Below are 17,094 nucleotides of genomic sequence, written 5' to 3'. Positions count from 1 at the left end.
GGGCAACCAGGAACCAACTACATACTGGGTGTATCATTTTGAATGTTCTACAAGCACCAAAAAGAAAAAAAAAAAAAAAGCACATTAATAATTAATTCATAAACAATATATTTCTTATTGTTATGTGTACATCATATATAATATATATGAGATATATATATAATACACAAACATACACACATGCACACACCTCAGATCTGAACCAAGAATTTATGCCATTCATCAGAAATGTAAAGGTTGAAGCATAGGGACACATATTTAAATAAAGAGACAAAGGTAAGTATGGTATTTTTACAGAATTTAAGAGTTTTTTCTAAGCTATAATAATAACATAGAATAATAAAATAGAATAATTCCTAGAAATTTCAATGAAACAAATGTAAACTATGTCATCATTTATATAAGCATAATATTGAGTAACAATGTTATTACCTTAAAAGAAAGCCTTAAGTAGTATGACAAACCGATTAAAATAGAGGATATAAAACTGATTCTGATATACCCAGAAGAGAACACTATTGCAAAGAATGGATTCCTTCATTCGACCAAAAATATGATATTGGTCATAAATAACAAATAATTTCAAAGTCCAATAAAGAGATATTGTATGCTAATTTAAGATATGATTTCAGTTGCTTATAAAGTTAGAAAGGTTAAATTTTTCTGGAAATTTAATTTAAAAAAACACTTGCAAAAAGTCTGAAAGGCAATATAAAGAACACTTAAATACTACTTTAGATTCATTACTTTTTAATATTTTGCTATTTTGTGTATCTTTTTCTGCCTCACTCACTGTTTCATTCATATATATATGAATATATATAAAACTGATTTGAAAAGGATTTACAGGCATCAGTGACACTTCACACTTGAATAACTTATCATGAAATTTGTAAGGGTAAAGCCACTGGCTTACATAAGCATGATATCATATTATCTACCTAAAGAAACTAATAATCATCACATCTTATCATCTACCCTCCTGTACAAATTCAAATTTCTCCTTCTTGCCCAAAATGCTTTTGGAAAGATTTAATCAAGACCTATGAATTGTATTTATTTGTTAGATTTTTTTTTTTTTTTGGTTATTTAAAATCAGAGACAATAATCCCATCTTATTTTTCTTGACATTGACTTTCAAAAGTTTACCTACAGGTTATATCTCATTGTTTCCTCATGTCATTTGATTTATTGTAATACCATCTGTATTCTATATAAAAATGTCAGAAGATGAATAGACTCAGGTTAATCATAGATGATTATGAATCTTTTCCATTAGGAGGCACTTGATGATTGTTGCACTGGCATTAAGAAAAATATCTTTGAACAGTTGATCAAAGTGATAACTGCCAAATATTTCCAGTATATAGGTATACATTTCCTTTTGTGATTAGTTAAATAATCTGTGAGGTGATACTTTTAGACACCAGTATGATCTTAATTTCCAAGTCAATCATGCAGTGGTATCAGCTTACACTGATATTCCTTGTGTAAATAATTTATTATATTGGGGATTACAAAATAGTGATTTTTTCTAATTACATTACTCTGTTTTCTTATTAATTACTTGGTGTTATTGTGTAAAGTAGAGTTTTATTAATTCTCCTTCACTCTTTAAATTCTTTCCAAGGATTTTTTTTAATTCATTGGTTCATAATCCATTATGATCATTATTTGTGTTGTTTATATTCCAAATCTGTCCACTGAGTGCCCCTTTATTGTTAGTTCCTCTATCCATTTGCAAGGAGAACATCCAAAGACACTTCTTGAGACAGCATGCCCTACTTTGTATTTTCTCTACACTAGAGCTAGAATAAAAAATGTATCTAAGAAGACTTGGGTCTTGTTATTGGGCATAGGCAATAGTAATTTAAATCTGAGGTCTGATATGTAAGTGAACTTTTATAACTATTGATAGAATTAACATGTCTATGTTCTTTTTCAATTGTATAATTCTTCATTCAGTAGTATATTAAGTCAGTTTCCTATTAATAGCTACTTTGGTTGTTTCTGGTGTTTTACCAATACAACTAGTACTATATATATATATATATATATATAGTTGTTTTATTTATAGTTTAATTACTTTTTAAAGATTTTATTCATTTATTTATTTTAGAAAGAGAGAGTGCGGAGGGGCAGGGGGGGAGGCAGAGGGACAAGCAGATCTCCACTAATGGAGCCAATGCGGGGCTTGATCTCACAACTCTAAGATCATGACCTGAGCTGAAATCAAGAGTCGGCCGCTCAACCAACTGAGCCATCCAGGTGCCCTGTTGTTTTATTTATAATACATTCCCTGAAGTTGGAAGTCAAATAGCAATTATTATATCTAGGTATATAAATATTATACACACTATACATTTATTATACACACTATGTATAGACACAATATATGATATATATACAATATATATCTATATAAATATGTATATACACTATATATAATGTATACATTATATGTATATATACACATATACATATAATGTAAATGCAGCCACATATGTCAGGTAACACCAACTTCAGTGTCCATAGGTATTGTATCATTTTATTCCTTGAAATGCAAAAGAGGGCCTTTAAATGCAGGACAGGGTCTGTTTTCTCAAGACCTATCAACAGAGTGCTGGTCTAGTTTTTAAATATGTCCCAATTTCTGACTTAAGTGGCCAACATTAATCTTTTGTAAAATATGGCCATATTTTCACTGGACAATAGGAGTACATGCCAGGGATATTTTAGATGGAATCTACACATTGGAAAGCATCTGACCTTTGAGATTCCAGAAATTCTGATCATTAAAGTAAATAAAGATTGGTAATTTAAAGGTTTGCCCACCTCCATTCTGAACCAAAAGCCTTAAAATGCCTTTCATATGAGAGAACCACAACTTTTTTTTTTTTTTTTAAGATTTTATTGATTTATTTGACAGAGAGAGACACAACGAGAAAGGGAACACAAGTATGGGGAGTGGGAGAGGGAGAAGCGGACTTCCTGTGGAACGGAGAGCCCGATGGGGGGCTCGACCCCAGGACCCTGGGATCATGACCCAAGCAGAAGACAGACGCTAAAAGACTGAGCCACCCAGGCGCCCCACAATTTTTTTTTAATTAGAAATTCCTAGGTATCCAGAAGATAAAGGTCTCCCATACATGAATGGTTCTAACCAGTTCTGGTAATAATATAACATTGCTTCAAGGACATATTCAACTGCATTACAATTCATGATAAAGCTACAAAGAGGAATCACTTTCATTGAATTGAACTTATGTAAAGAGTAAAGCATAGCAGGTCAGGATATAAAATGTCGTGTCAATGCAATATACATGGTTTAATCTTTTGTACAAAAGAAAATGCCACTGAGTTTCCACCTAACATTTATTTTTGTAAGAAATTTATTTGGTATATTTAGAGTATTGGTCTGTTTAACATGTTTTAAATGTTTTTGTATAAATCCTTTTTTTTACTAAAAAGAAGTGCCTAATAAATATTTTTCATTTAGGAAAATTACATCCATCCCCCCGTCAAATTTGAAGTGGCCCATATCTTTTTATATCTATACATATCTTTTTTTCAAAATTAGTTTTATTCATCTTTAAAAAATATATTTTTACATCTTTCTATTTCTATACATATCTTGAAAATTTCTAGATGTATAGGTCTTGCTAATGTCATCAATAGCTTTTTCATAATACTTTATAAATATGATGGAAGCTTAATGTCAAATTCAAGTAGGAAAATGTATATGAACAAGCTCAAGTCTTTTTTTAAATAAGTAATATCCAATATTTGTAAAGTTAATTTTGTAAAGAATATCAAAATTCATATACTCCTTACTGCTATATTTGGTTCTTCTAGGAAGTCTCAAAATGTCTACAACTTTAGAATACCCTAGTAATCGCTACCTGGTTTTGGTTATAAAATTAAGTAGAATGGTTAGCTCAACATTATTATTTTAACAAAAATAAGCTAAATTGTTCTAGAGTAATCTTATTAAAATAAACTGCATGTAATTGCTCCATTAAAAATTTAAGGAACTATTGTTTCATGTTACAATGAGAAGTCTTTATTTGTTACCAGAAAAAAGTAAATATGACATCTCAATGGGGTAAATACAATGTATTTTTGTTTTCTGGATGATATATAGGACAAACACTATCAACCTTGTTTCTCTTTTTGAGCTTCAATAAATTCACTTTTATTTAGTTGGAACTTAGAGCTAGATCTCTGAAAGCCAAACATTCATGACCAATAACACATATTCTACAAAGATCATATGTAAGAAACTGGAAAACCTATAAAGAAGCTTCAAAGTCTTTTTTTTTTTTTTTAAATGCTAAAGTCTATGCCACAAAACAAACTGTAAAGTCAGAATCAAGTTGTGTGGGGGAGGGAGGGCAGAGAAAAGCAGCTTTGACTAAAAAAATAAAATGCTAGTGAGTTTTGCTTTAGAATGTGAATTACCATCATACACAACCCCTCCTGCACCCACATATATATATATCACTCACTAGTGGAAGAGAGACAGCAGAGTAAATCAGGCTAATCAAACATTGAGTTTAAGCAACTATTTTTACACTCCATCCATTCCTATCATCCTAAAATAAACCAATCACTTGCTAGTTTCCTGCTGAATTAAGTTGATAAAATATTCACTGTGTCAACAAAGATTTAATTTAGACGTACATTACTAGAATGAGGACTAGCGCTTCCTCTTTGTTGTCTTTTAACTATTAGTCAAGTCAGCCTTATCAAATGTGAGTTATGTCTTCATGCTGTAAATGTTGAAGAGTGAGAAACAGAATGATGATTAAGGCAACAAAAAGTAGGTACTCTGAAATAATGCTCAGAAAAATTGATATGACACAAGGAAGAATCACTTAAGGGAAAAGAATTCACTGTTAGGGTTGTTTGCATGACCAAATGACGTAAGATCCGTATGTGAGACTCACCAAACTGCAGTATTTCCACAAAGTTTTATTTTTTTAATTTCTCATTAAATAATTTGGTTAAGTTCTTAATATATCTCCTTCCTTATCATAAATACCATAAAACACATGCATATTTATATCTATATAATGCAGACAGACACACACAGACATCTATAACAACCAACAGTGCCTCCACAATCACATGACTTTTACTCTCTTTCAAATTTACCTTGCTGTAATTGTGTGAAATATTTACCAGAAATATGATCCCAGGCAGCAATTTCATAATGTAATTTTCATCATAGAACCTCTATATTAAAAATACACTATAAATGAGAGATAGTGTGAATACATGTAGTACCAATGTAGTGTAACAGTGTGACAATGTAGAGAATTATATAGGCTGTTTTCCCAGCCTATTATGAAATTATGGGGAAACTCATTAGTACTTTAATTTTATAGGTTAAGAATTCTAAATTTACTTGGTAGCATCTAACATCAAAATTCTCAGTCTTTATCTCAAGGTTCATTCTCTTTCATTCTTTTTTTTTTTAAGATTATTTATTTATTTATTTATTTATTTGAAAGGGAAAGAACAGGAATGGGGGGAGGGGCAGAGGGAGAGGGAGAGGGAATCTGACTCCCCGCTGAGCAGGGAGCCTGATGTGAGGCTGGATCCCAGGACACCAGGATCTTGACCTAAGCTAGAGGCAGTGGCTTAGTCGACTGAGCCACCCAGGTGCCCTTCTCCTTCATTCTTATAAATAATCTCTCCACTCCTGTGACACAAACAAAATTCTGTCACTTTACACTAATAAGAAGAACATGAAATATAAGCAAAAAGAATGAAAATTGATTTACTCAAAAGAGAAAGAGAGAGACTGATACCTATTGGTAGACTATTTCATTTGTGATATTTTTCACTTTTCTATGCCCCACAAAAGGCAGCGCAATTTAGTGGACTGATCACTGATTTAAATCCAAAGGGAAATGAGTTTAATGACTCCTGCTCTAACCAGCTTTATAGTATCAACCATGGATTTATAACAATAATTGAGTTTTGCCTTACCGTGAAAGTCATTGGGAATACCACTTAAAAAAAGGTAATAGTTGCAAGCTTGACAACCATTTTAGCTTCACTTTAATCATCTTTAAAATAGTGTATTTTCCTGTCCTAAAATTTGTTCTTCTTTTTTTTGGTTTAAAGAAAAAAAATAGAAATAATTAGTAACTCTCATCCTAATTTTTTTTTTTAAGATTTTATTTATTTATTTGACAGAGAGAGAGACAGTGAGAGAGGGAACACAAGCAGGGGGAGTGGGTTAAATTTTAATGCAAAGAAAAATAAAATAAATTTTAAATACCAAGTAAAGTTTTTAGGTAGAACTTAATTCATATTTTGGCAATATAAACTCAGCCTGCTTTGCCTTCCAGAGTGTTTTTTGCATATCATGGGCTAACGTGCTTAGACTAACACTTTGACTGATGTGCGGCTGGTATCACTCTGCTCTCTGTTTATGGCTAATTGTCTCATCTGCTCTCTTTAAAATGACATGGTAAGTTAGAGTAACAGTCCCAAATGCTATTATATCATTTAAGGAACCCTAGACAGATAATTAATACAGTTCTCCACAGGTCGAAATCTAGAGCTCATAATGAAGCCTAAAAATCTATAACTCCACCCAAGTCTCCTCTTGGGAGTTCAACTCTGTCCACTCAGGCAGTTAAAAGGATTTCATAATCTTTTATTGCACTACTCCTAATATCTGCACTGAGGAACAAAAAGCTTTCTGTTTCCATGCATTCTGTTCCTGTGTTATCAAGTCCTGTATCACTTCACTACAGCTTGGCACATACATTCATGTCACTTATATGTCCTAAATGAATGTAGCAATGAGAACTATTTTAATGTATTTCTTTATAAAATTAGAAATATTGTATAATTTTAACTTAAATAATATTAAGATGAAAGAGATGTTGATACAAAAACAAATCCTATAGATCATAATAATTTTATCTTGTGTTGTCGATTTTATCCATTGTGACAGGTGTGAGGTGATATATCATTGTAGTTTTTTTTATTTTATTGTTATGTTAATCACCATACATTACATCATTAGTTTTTGATGTAGTGTTCCATGATTCATTGTTTGCATATAACACCCAGTGCTCCGTGCAGAACGTGCCCTCTTTAATACCCATCACCAGGCTAACCCATCCCCCACCCCCTCCCCTCTAGAACCCTCAGTTTGTTTCTCAGAGTCCATAGTCTCTCATGGTTTGTCGCCCCCCTCTGGTCTCTCCCGCTTCATTCTTCCCTTCCTACTATCTCCTTTTTTTTTTTTTTTTTAACATATAATATATTATTTGTTTCAGAGGTACAGGTCTGTGATTCAACAATCTTACACAATTCATAGCGCTCACCATAGCACATACCCTCCGCAATGTCATTGTAGTTTTGATTTGTATTTCCCTGATCGTCAGTGATGTTGAGCATCTTTTCATGCGTCTGTTGACCATCTGGATGTCTTCTTTGGAAAAATATCTATTCATGTCTTCTTCCCATTTTTCAATTTTTCAAATTTTCATTTTTGGTGTGTGGGGTTTTATAAGTTCTTTGTATATTTTGGATACTAACCCATTATCAGATTTGCCTTTTGCAAATATCTTCTCCCATTCCATAGGTCTCCTTTTAGTTTTGTTGATTGTTTTCTTTGCTGTTCAGAAGCTTTTTGTTTCTGTCATACTTAAATTTAAGGAATTTTATCTTATAAAAATATTTTAACATGGTATTCAATACTCAAGATAAATTCTAAATAAAATGCATTTACTTTGAACCACAACTTCTGATGAAAATAAAATTTTGGTAGAAATGAGATATTTTTTTACTTACTCACTACTGTGTAATAGAGAAATATATCTACATCTTTTGTTATGTAATTTCCACTATGAAAGGAGAATTTTTTGTTTATGTTAGAACAATATAGTAATCAGTTAATACAGTATAACAAATAACTATAACTTCCATGTTTAGATATGCATCAGAATAGCTTCCTGCAGGGAAATCATTCACTGACCACTGTGAAGCCTCAGGGTAGAAAATGAGAAATATGTATTATATATTGTAACTGAAATGAGGTGTTGTGATGAGGACATTAACGAAGATGGGTCCACGGACCCATTGAAACCACTGGAGACAGACATGGACCATGATTCCACTTTTGTCTTGAATTCCTTGTTTCCCCTCTACATGGAGGACTGTTATGGTGTGTGAGGTCGCCTGGCACGATACTGAACTCAGAACCTACCTAACACCAATATCCCTGGATGGTCTAGGTATTCATTTTTCCCTACTCCTTTAATTAATGGTAATGAATCCCTGTAGGGAAGTATTGGACCATTTCTTGTCCTATACTCACCTTATATATTTACTGTAGCATTTCAGGGTTTTAGCTCAAAAGGATTTGTCTCCTCAATGACTTTCAGTTTAAGATTTGACTTAGATTTGTAAACTAGTAAGGGATATGGTTGTAGCAGTTGGTGTCAACATTTTGCTTTCACCTCTCAACTTTTTTATTTCTCCATAGATAAGTCAAGAACTAGCTTGGTTAGCTACAGAAGTATCTTCACCCTAGGATGACAATGACCTTTTAGCATTATTAGTAATGAAGGATAGCTGATTTCCTCCATCAAGGGTAAAAGAGGTGTTCTTACTTGCCCAAAGGATTAAGGGTAGTTGTTCAGTATTCTCAAGCTCTGCCATTCAAATATTGATGGGGAGTTTAGGTGCCAAGTTTCCAGCCTTTCCCTATCAGAGAACTTGGTAAAGAGAAATTTTGAGACTATGTATTCCGTTCCCTGAGTATCTTTTTGTTATCTTTAGGATTACATCCTGCACCTGATTTCCAGGGGTGTCTTCCCTAGGCTTATAGAAGCTATGGGTCTCTTTACATACTACCATGAATGTATTTTTACTATGACAACTGTGACAATATGTCTTGACTTGATATTGGCTAAGTTGAGACTGCTACTTTTTTCTGGGCTTCTAAAACCATTGACGCAAACCAGTGATTGCTATAATCTTTAATACAAACAGTGATTGTCTTATACCATTCATAACCTATGCCTGACATAAGTTATTGCTTCACCATGCACCTGAAACTCATTCCAGTCCTCCACTTCTGAGGCCTCTACTAACTATGTGATCCTACTGTATGCCCAAGGTTCTCACCATGCATCAATGTGCCAAAAATGGAGTAAGGTCCTTGCCTCTGCCTGCAGAATCGCTCTGTCCCAGAATTTTGTTCGCAAATCCACTTCTCTTATCAATGATGGAAACCCTAGTTTCCCCCAAAAGCAGATTCAGGCTCAAGTGCTTGAGTGCAGGTAGTTCAATATGGAAAGTGAAGCAAAGGAAGAGAAGTGGAACTAAAAATAGGGAAACAAGGTATATAGTAAAGTCATTCTAAATGTGTGTGACTGAGTTTGCTATAGCTGTACGTAACTGGGATTTGGTTCCCTGAGGCCACTCCAACAGGCCCTGTAGAATGAGTTTTAGAGAAACTGAGAAATAAAAGAGGGATGCACTAATCTATGATTTTCTGTTTCCCCTTTGAGTGTCCCATGTATGTTTATTTTTCCAGACTACAAAGGAATTCTCCATTTCTTGGTGGGTACTAATATGGAACCCTACAATTTAACTCAATTTTGACATGATTGCCTGGAGATAGCATCAGATCCCAGTTAAGGCCTCAGTCTACATGAATTCCCCCTCCATACTTCAGATGTCAATCACAAGTCCAGGTTTCCTGTGCTTCTGATCAACTGGCTATAAATCAGAGGTTCTCAGGACCCTCTCCTTGGGTTTGATTAATTTGCTAAAGCAGTTCACAGAACTGAGAGAAACATTTACTTAAGTTTACCTGTTTATTATATAAAGAATAGAATTCTGGAATAGCCAGGTGGAAAAGATGCAGAGGGTGTCATTGGGAAAGGACAAGTAGCTTCCTTGCTCTTTCTTGGTGGGCTCCTCACCCAGAATCTCCATGTGTTCACCTATTTGGAAGCTCTCTAAATCCTCTCCTTTCTGGGTGTTTATGGAGGCTCCATTACTTAGGTGTGATTGATTACACCCATTAGCCATTGGTAATTAATTCAACATCCAGTGCCTCTCCTCAACATGCATAAAAGTTCCAATCCTCTAATTTTGGTGGGTTTCCTGGTAACTAACCCCCAACCTAGGAGCTTTCTTAAAGTCACCTCATTAACTTAACAAAAGATACTTTGATTGCTCTTAGGAGATTACTTAAGAAATTACTAGGAGCTCTGTGCAGGGATTTTTTTTAAATTATAAATCACAGTATCTCCGAGCATCAACTCCCTTACACTTCTGGGTTAGCCTCTCTCATACTATAACTGGTGCACATCTGGTTCGCCCAGTAACAGCTGCACTAAAAACATGGATCCAAAGTATATGAAACAGAACAATGCATATGAAGTATTCCTCACACTGTCTGGTATATAGGAAGTGTTAAGTCTTAGCTATTATAAAGAAATCATTGGGGCACCTGGGTGGCTCAGTCAGTTAAGCGTCTGCCTTCCACTCAGGTCATGATTGTGGGGTCCTGGGATCAAGCCCTGTATCAGGCTTCTTGCTCAGTGGGGAGTCTCCTTCTCCTTTTCCTTCTGCCCCTCCCCCTGCTCATGCTCTCTTTCTCTCTCTCTCTCTTCCTCTCTCTCTCTCTCAAATAAATAAATAAAATAAAATAAAATAAATTACCGGTATTATAATCATTCTTAAATGCAAAGTACCTAATGAGCAATCTGATAATTCCTAGCCACAGTGGAAGGCACAAAAATCAACAAAGAAGATGGATACTGGAGTTTCAGTTTTTATTCTCAAATTAATGTACTTTTAAATAGAATTGACATATCATATTGAAACATGACTCCGCCCATCCAGACCAAGCCTCATTAACAAGTATACTTTCCTTCAATCTTCAATCAAGCACCCACCAATTTCCAATAAATTATACTCAAGACTATCCATATAATGGTATATTGGGGTTATAATAAAAGTGAAGAGGGAAAGAATATAACATTTATTGGGAGCCCAATTTATGCAGGTATTTCTATTTAATTTATATAAAATCTTTGTGTTTGAGCCCCACATTGGACTCTCTGCTCAGTGGGGAGCCTACTTCTCCCTCAGCCTGCTCCTCCCCCTGCTTGTGCTCTCGCTCTCCCTCTTTCTCTCTGTCAAATAAATAAATAAAATCTTTAAAAAAAATAAATAAAATAAATAAAACAAAACCTTTGACCTTATTCACACAATCATTATATTAAGTGTTCTTACTATATACATGAGGTAAATATGGCACTAACAAGCTAAACAGTTTTGCCAAGGACATACTATTACTATGTAACAAATCTCTAATATAAAATTTAAAATTAGGTTTTCCTAAGTCATACTAAGTCATAACATTTTTACATGACAAAAATGTGAATTCTACAAATTCAATTAGATTTACAATTAATAAAACTACTACTCATCCAGATTTAATACCTGCATGCTATGGAAGAATGTTTTTGTAATACTAATCCTTTAGAAATTTTTAGAGCTAAAGCAAAACTATGGAGTTTTCTTAAAAAGTGAAATCCTTGTAATTAATTTCCAGGGGAGAAAAGGATAAAATGTGCTTAGAGATAGCACGCAAATACATCAACCTACAAGCACCGCATTTACAGAATACTCATTGTATTTGTGGTAGAATAGTATTTTAAGATAAAAATGGAAGTTTTTTTTCCTCTCTCCACACTTCTTATGCTATTGTCATTTCACATTCAGAGAGAGGCTCTTATGGTATAGCAGAAAAACAGAAAATATTTTGCATTTAGAAGCCAAACCTTTAGGCTTATAGGACTGTGGTTTTGAGCTGCAAAATCTTAAGCCCTGAAATCTGTATGACCATAGATGTGGAAGCCTGAATTTTTTAAATGATATCTTTTCCTGCCCTAGAGAAAAATAATTATTCATTGGTTGGTAAGGAAGAGAAAAAGCAATCTTGAGAAAGTTTATATTTTTTTTCTTCTAAAGCTGATAACATACTTCCTGATGCAACTGGGGACGAGAGAAGAAGAAATGCCTTGCTGTAGAGGACTGTCTGTAGCAGCCGTAAGCAAAGACCAGATATTCCCCCCAGTACAGGGACATGATGGAAGCCCCAGGACAGGGAAAACAAAAATGACTAGGTTTAAACTAGTTAAGACTTTTTTTTTTTAATTATGTTCACTTAGCCAGCATATAGTACATCATTAGTTTTTGATGTAGTGTTCAATGATTCATTAGTTGCGTATAACACTCAGTGCTCACCACCACATGTGCCCTCCCTAATATCCATCACTGGGTTACTCCATCCTCCACCCCCTTCCTTCTGTAACCCTCAGTTTGGTTCCCATATTCCAGAGTCTCTCATGGTTTGTCTCCCTCTCTGATTTCTTCCCATTCAGTTTTCCCTCCCTTCCCCTGTGGTCCTCCGTGCTTTTCCTTATGTTCCACATATGAGTGAAACCATATGATAATTGTCTTTCTCTGCTTGACTTATTTCACTTAGCATAATCCCCTCTGGTTCCATCCATGTTAAGATTTGATTAGCTGCTAGTGAAGTCCACCTCCAAATAATGACAGATTCATCAAGATGGAAGATATATCTCTTTCATGTTAGCAGTATCCAAAGGAATGTTGTCTAGGGCTATGTGATGCTCTGACGCATAGTATTGGAATGCCAGGCTTCCTCTCTCTTGTTGCTCTACATCCATGGTGATGGCCCTGGGGTCATCTGATGGTCCAAGACGGCAACTCCAGGTCTAGTCAGCATGTTTGCATTTAAAACTATAGAAAAGAAGAAAAGCTAGAGAGAAGTGGGTACCTTTCTATGTAAATATAAAAGCCTTCTCAATTTCTGCTTACTCCACTTTTTCTTACATCTCCTTGGCAGAATTAAGTTACGTGACTGTACCTGTCTGTAAAAAGGGCACAGAGAAAATGTAATCTTTGTGCCATCATGTTCCTTAGTTATAATATTATACAAAAAGAGAAAAGACAACTAGTTATAGCACAACTAATAGCTTCTACTACCAGAAGGAATCCTCAGTGATTGAAATGTATTTTCAGTCACCCAGAGAATTTGTGATTTAAATGTAAAAATTGTGTTATTATAGAAAAATAAAGTCACATTTCATGCATGACAAAATTTGTAACCCATTTGTACCCACAACATATTTCTGCATGAAAATTAGAAAATTACATCACCAAAATAATTTGGAGTCACACCTCCATCAAGAACAGATGAAGAACCATACTTTTCAAACTTCATCTATCACCAGTGAATACTTCTTATGGCCATCTGGATATTCCTTTGTGGCAATTACTTTTTAACATTCTGTAATCACAAAGTAATTGGCAATTTCTTACAAAAATTAAGAAACTTATTTTTATAAAATCCGTATGTTTCTAACATGAATACAGTTTAAAGGTTTTAAAGGGTAGCAAACACAATTCTTCAGGAATCACAAATTTTAGTGGCAATAAAATTTTGTCTTTTGGCGAAGAGGCAAATGACTTAGCAATCTAAGGGCTTGGATATTAAAACAGATCTAAATGTCAAGCAAAACTAAACTTAAGTCTCATGTCATGATCTACTTAAATATGTATATATTACAGGCAATAGTTGGGATACCTAAGACAGACAAAGTCAATTTGTAATGACTTAAGAAACCATAATGTGATTGACACAATTTCATAGAAATTTAGATTACAAAATAAGCATGCTAGGAACTTTTTCTGTTAGAAGTTATAGAAATGATTCTGTTAGTCCACATTTTTCCCACTTGCCTACAATAGTGGGAAATTTTTTTGCTTGGCAATTGCCTTGGTAATTTTTCAAGAAATGTGAAGGCTAACTCAAGTTATGGAATTAGCCCTGCATAAAATGCAAGACAGAAACCAGAATGGATATTGTGATGCATTCTGTGATGGTAGAATCATAATGTATTCCTGAGTTGCTTGTGAAAGTCCCAGGAAACACTACTATGCTAGAATAATTATCAATATCACTCACCTTCACTTTTTTTCCCCACTTTTACTCTTTTAAATACATGAACCAGAACACAGAGTTGGAATCGGCCAGCCAGCCCAGCCAACATTACTTTGTGACACTTACTTGTCAATTTACTTTGCTTACCGAAGAAACTATAAAATTAGCATATGTGTTTCATTATTAGAGACTGGCTATTTTTTTTTTTTTAATTTAAGATCAAACTCAACACCCAAAGAACAAATGATCCAATCAAGAAGTGGGCTGAAGATACAAACAGACATTTTTCCAAAGAAGACATCCAAATGCCCAACAGACACATGAAAGGGTGCTCAACATCACTCGGCATCAGGGAAATCCAAATCACAACCTCAGTGAGATATCACCTCACACCAGTCAGAATGGCTAAAATTAACAAGTCAGGAAATGACAGATGTTGGCAGGGATGCGGAGAAAGGGGAACCCTCCTACACTGTTGGTGTGAATGCAAGCTGGTACAGCCACTCTGGAAAACAGTATGGAGGTTCCTCAAAAAGTTGAAAATAGAGCTACCCTATGACCCAACAGTTGCACTAATGGGTATTTACCCCAAAGATAAAAATGTAGGGATCCAAAGGGGTACATGGACCCTGATGTTTATAGGAGCAATGTCCACAATAGCCAAACTATGGAAAGAGCCAAGATGTCCATCGACAGATGAATGGTTAAAGAAGCTGTGGTGTATATATATAGAATGGAATATTATGCAGCCATCAAAAGGAATGAAATCTTGCCATTTGCAACAATGTGGATGGAACTGGAGGGTATTATGCTGAGCAAAATAAGTCAATCAGAGAAAGACATGTATCATATGATCTCACTGATACGAGGAATTCTTAATCTCAGGAAACAAACTGAGGGTTGCTGGGGTGGTGGGGGTGGGAGGGATGGGGTGGCTGGGTGATAGACATTGGGGAGAGTATGTGCTATGGTGAGCACTGTGAATTGTTTAAGACTGATGAATCACAGACCTGTACCTCTGAAACAAACAATATGTTATATGTTAAAAAGAAGAAGAAATGCTGTGAATTGTGCAAGACTGTTGAATCTCGGATCTGTACCTCTGAAACAAATAATGCAATATATGTTAAGGAAAAAAAAAAAAAAGAAGAAGATAGTAGGAAGGGAAGAATGAAGGGGGTGGAGACCAGAAGGGGAGATGAACCATGAAAGACTATGGACTCTGAGAAACAAACTGAGGGTTCTAGAGGGGAGGGAGGTGGGAGAATGGGTTAGCCTGGTGATGGGTATTAAAGAGGTCATGTATTGAATGGAACACTGGGTGTTATACGCAAACAATGAATCATGGAACCTTTCTATTTGGGGTTCTAATATTTCATCCCATCATGTTAAAGAATATACCCTTTTCTCCATTTCTTGATTTATCAGTTCCACACTATATCTAAGGGTCTTTTCTAAGAAAAATGAGAATGTAGCCAACCCTACCAGTTCTAATTAACCTTCCTCTTCTGAAACTATTTGGTAATTGAAGTATGAATTTTAATTTTATTTTTGGACCTATCAATGTATTTTAAATGTTTATAAACCTATATTCATTTTTTTCTTAATAGCTAAATCCCTTTGAGAAGATGTTCTTATTATCTCTTCCCCTTTCTGCTTCTCCTATTTCCACCATCTAAAAAATATAAATATACATTTACACATAGTTTTGTCTAACCTTAATTAGACTTTTCTGATTTTATCTATAATTTTATTTAAAAATTTGAAGAACAATAATATTTATGATACTAAAATTACATAATTATTTTGCACTGCAGTACTAAAGAATGTGCTTTGAATAAAGTTTCTTCACAAAAATCCCCAGTGATAAAATGCAAAGTTCATTTGATAGATTATGTTCCCACTCAGGTAAACTAGCGTGTTTCTTCTTACACACCCCTGATTTCATAACTCATTTACCATTTCATTTTGTTTTATCTTTAGACCTTATTTTTCCTTGAATGACTTTGTCTACATATTTTGTTGTTTTTCCTTCCATATCTTGAAATTTTGTTCATTTTAACAGTAACAGAATAATACAAATCAGATACACTCAAGTGCTTTCAATCTTGGAAGTCACACTAACATTTACGTCTGTAAGACTCTTAAAAAGACCTTGGGCATTTAGGCCGGAAGTCTGAAAACATGCTTCCTCTTCTGGTCTTTACTTTGTCCTGTTTTACAGCTATATCTTCTATGAACTTTCCTTCATTGCATCTTTTGGTTAGATCTGTTTTTTTCAATAGATATTATTTTATCTTCCTCTTTCTTGTATTCTCCCTCATTTTGCTTGATTGCCTCCACATATGGACATCATTTTGTGAAAGACAAACTTGTGGAGTCATATTTTAAAGCTAATCTCAATGTCTATTTTTAATAGTTGTTCAATGTTTTGGCAATATGTAGATTGTAAGTTAAGAAAATATTGTTTATAATAATTTGGTAAATATTGTATTCACTTATGAAAGTTTTATTGAATTTATTCAAATGATTTTAGAGCAGCTATTGAAGTGATCATACTGAATTTCTCCCTTAATTTATTAATGTGATAAAATACAACTACCGGTTTACCTACCTTAAATATTAGCTGTATTTCTGGATAAAATACTACTGGATCAGGGGAATGGTTAAAAAAAAAAGAAACAGTATACTAAAGTTTCAATTAAGCTTTGTCATATTTGGCAAAAAGCTAATAGTCTTTCTGTTTTCCTGATGTTGTAATCAAACTTGGATTGGCTTCAAAAAATTAGGGGTATGATTTGACATATTTTTATATTATCTGGTGCAGTTTTCTATAAGGTAGAAATTATCTTCTACACAAGTAATTAATAGATTTGACCTAATGACCATCTGACCCTTGTGATTTTTCTTAAAAAAAAAAAAAAGATTTTATTTATTTTTTAGAGAGAGTGAGCATGAATGAGAGGAGAAGTAGAGGGAGAAGGACAAGCAGACTCCACGCTGAGCACTGAGTCCCATGTGGAGCTCAGTCCCAGGACCCTGAGATCATGACCTGAGCTAAAATCAAGAGT

The sequence above is a fragment of the Mirounga angustirostris genome, unplaced genomic scaffold, assembly GCF_029215605.1.
Source record: "Mirounga angustirostris isolate CCGP_5_RB_7025 unplaced genomic scaffold, mMirAng1.0.hap1 SCAF_2, whole genome shotgun sequence".
Classification (NCBI taxonomy): Eukaryota; Metazoa; Chordata; class Mammalia; order Carnivora; family Phocidae; genus Mirounga; species Mirounga angustirostris.
The sequence above is the reverse complement of the archived record's forward strand: the minus strand, read 5'-3'. Positions refer to the sequence as shown.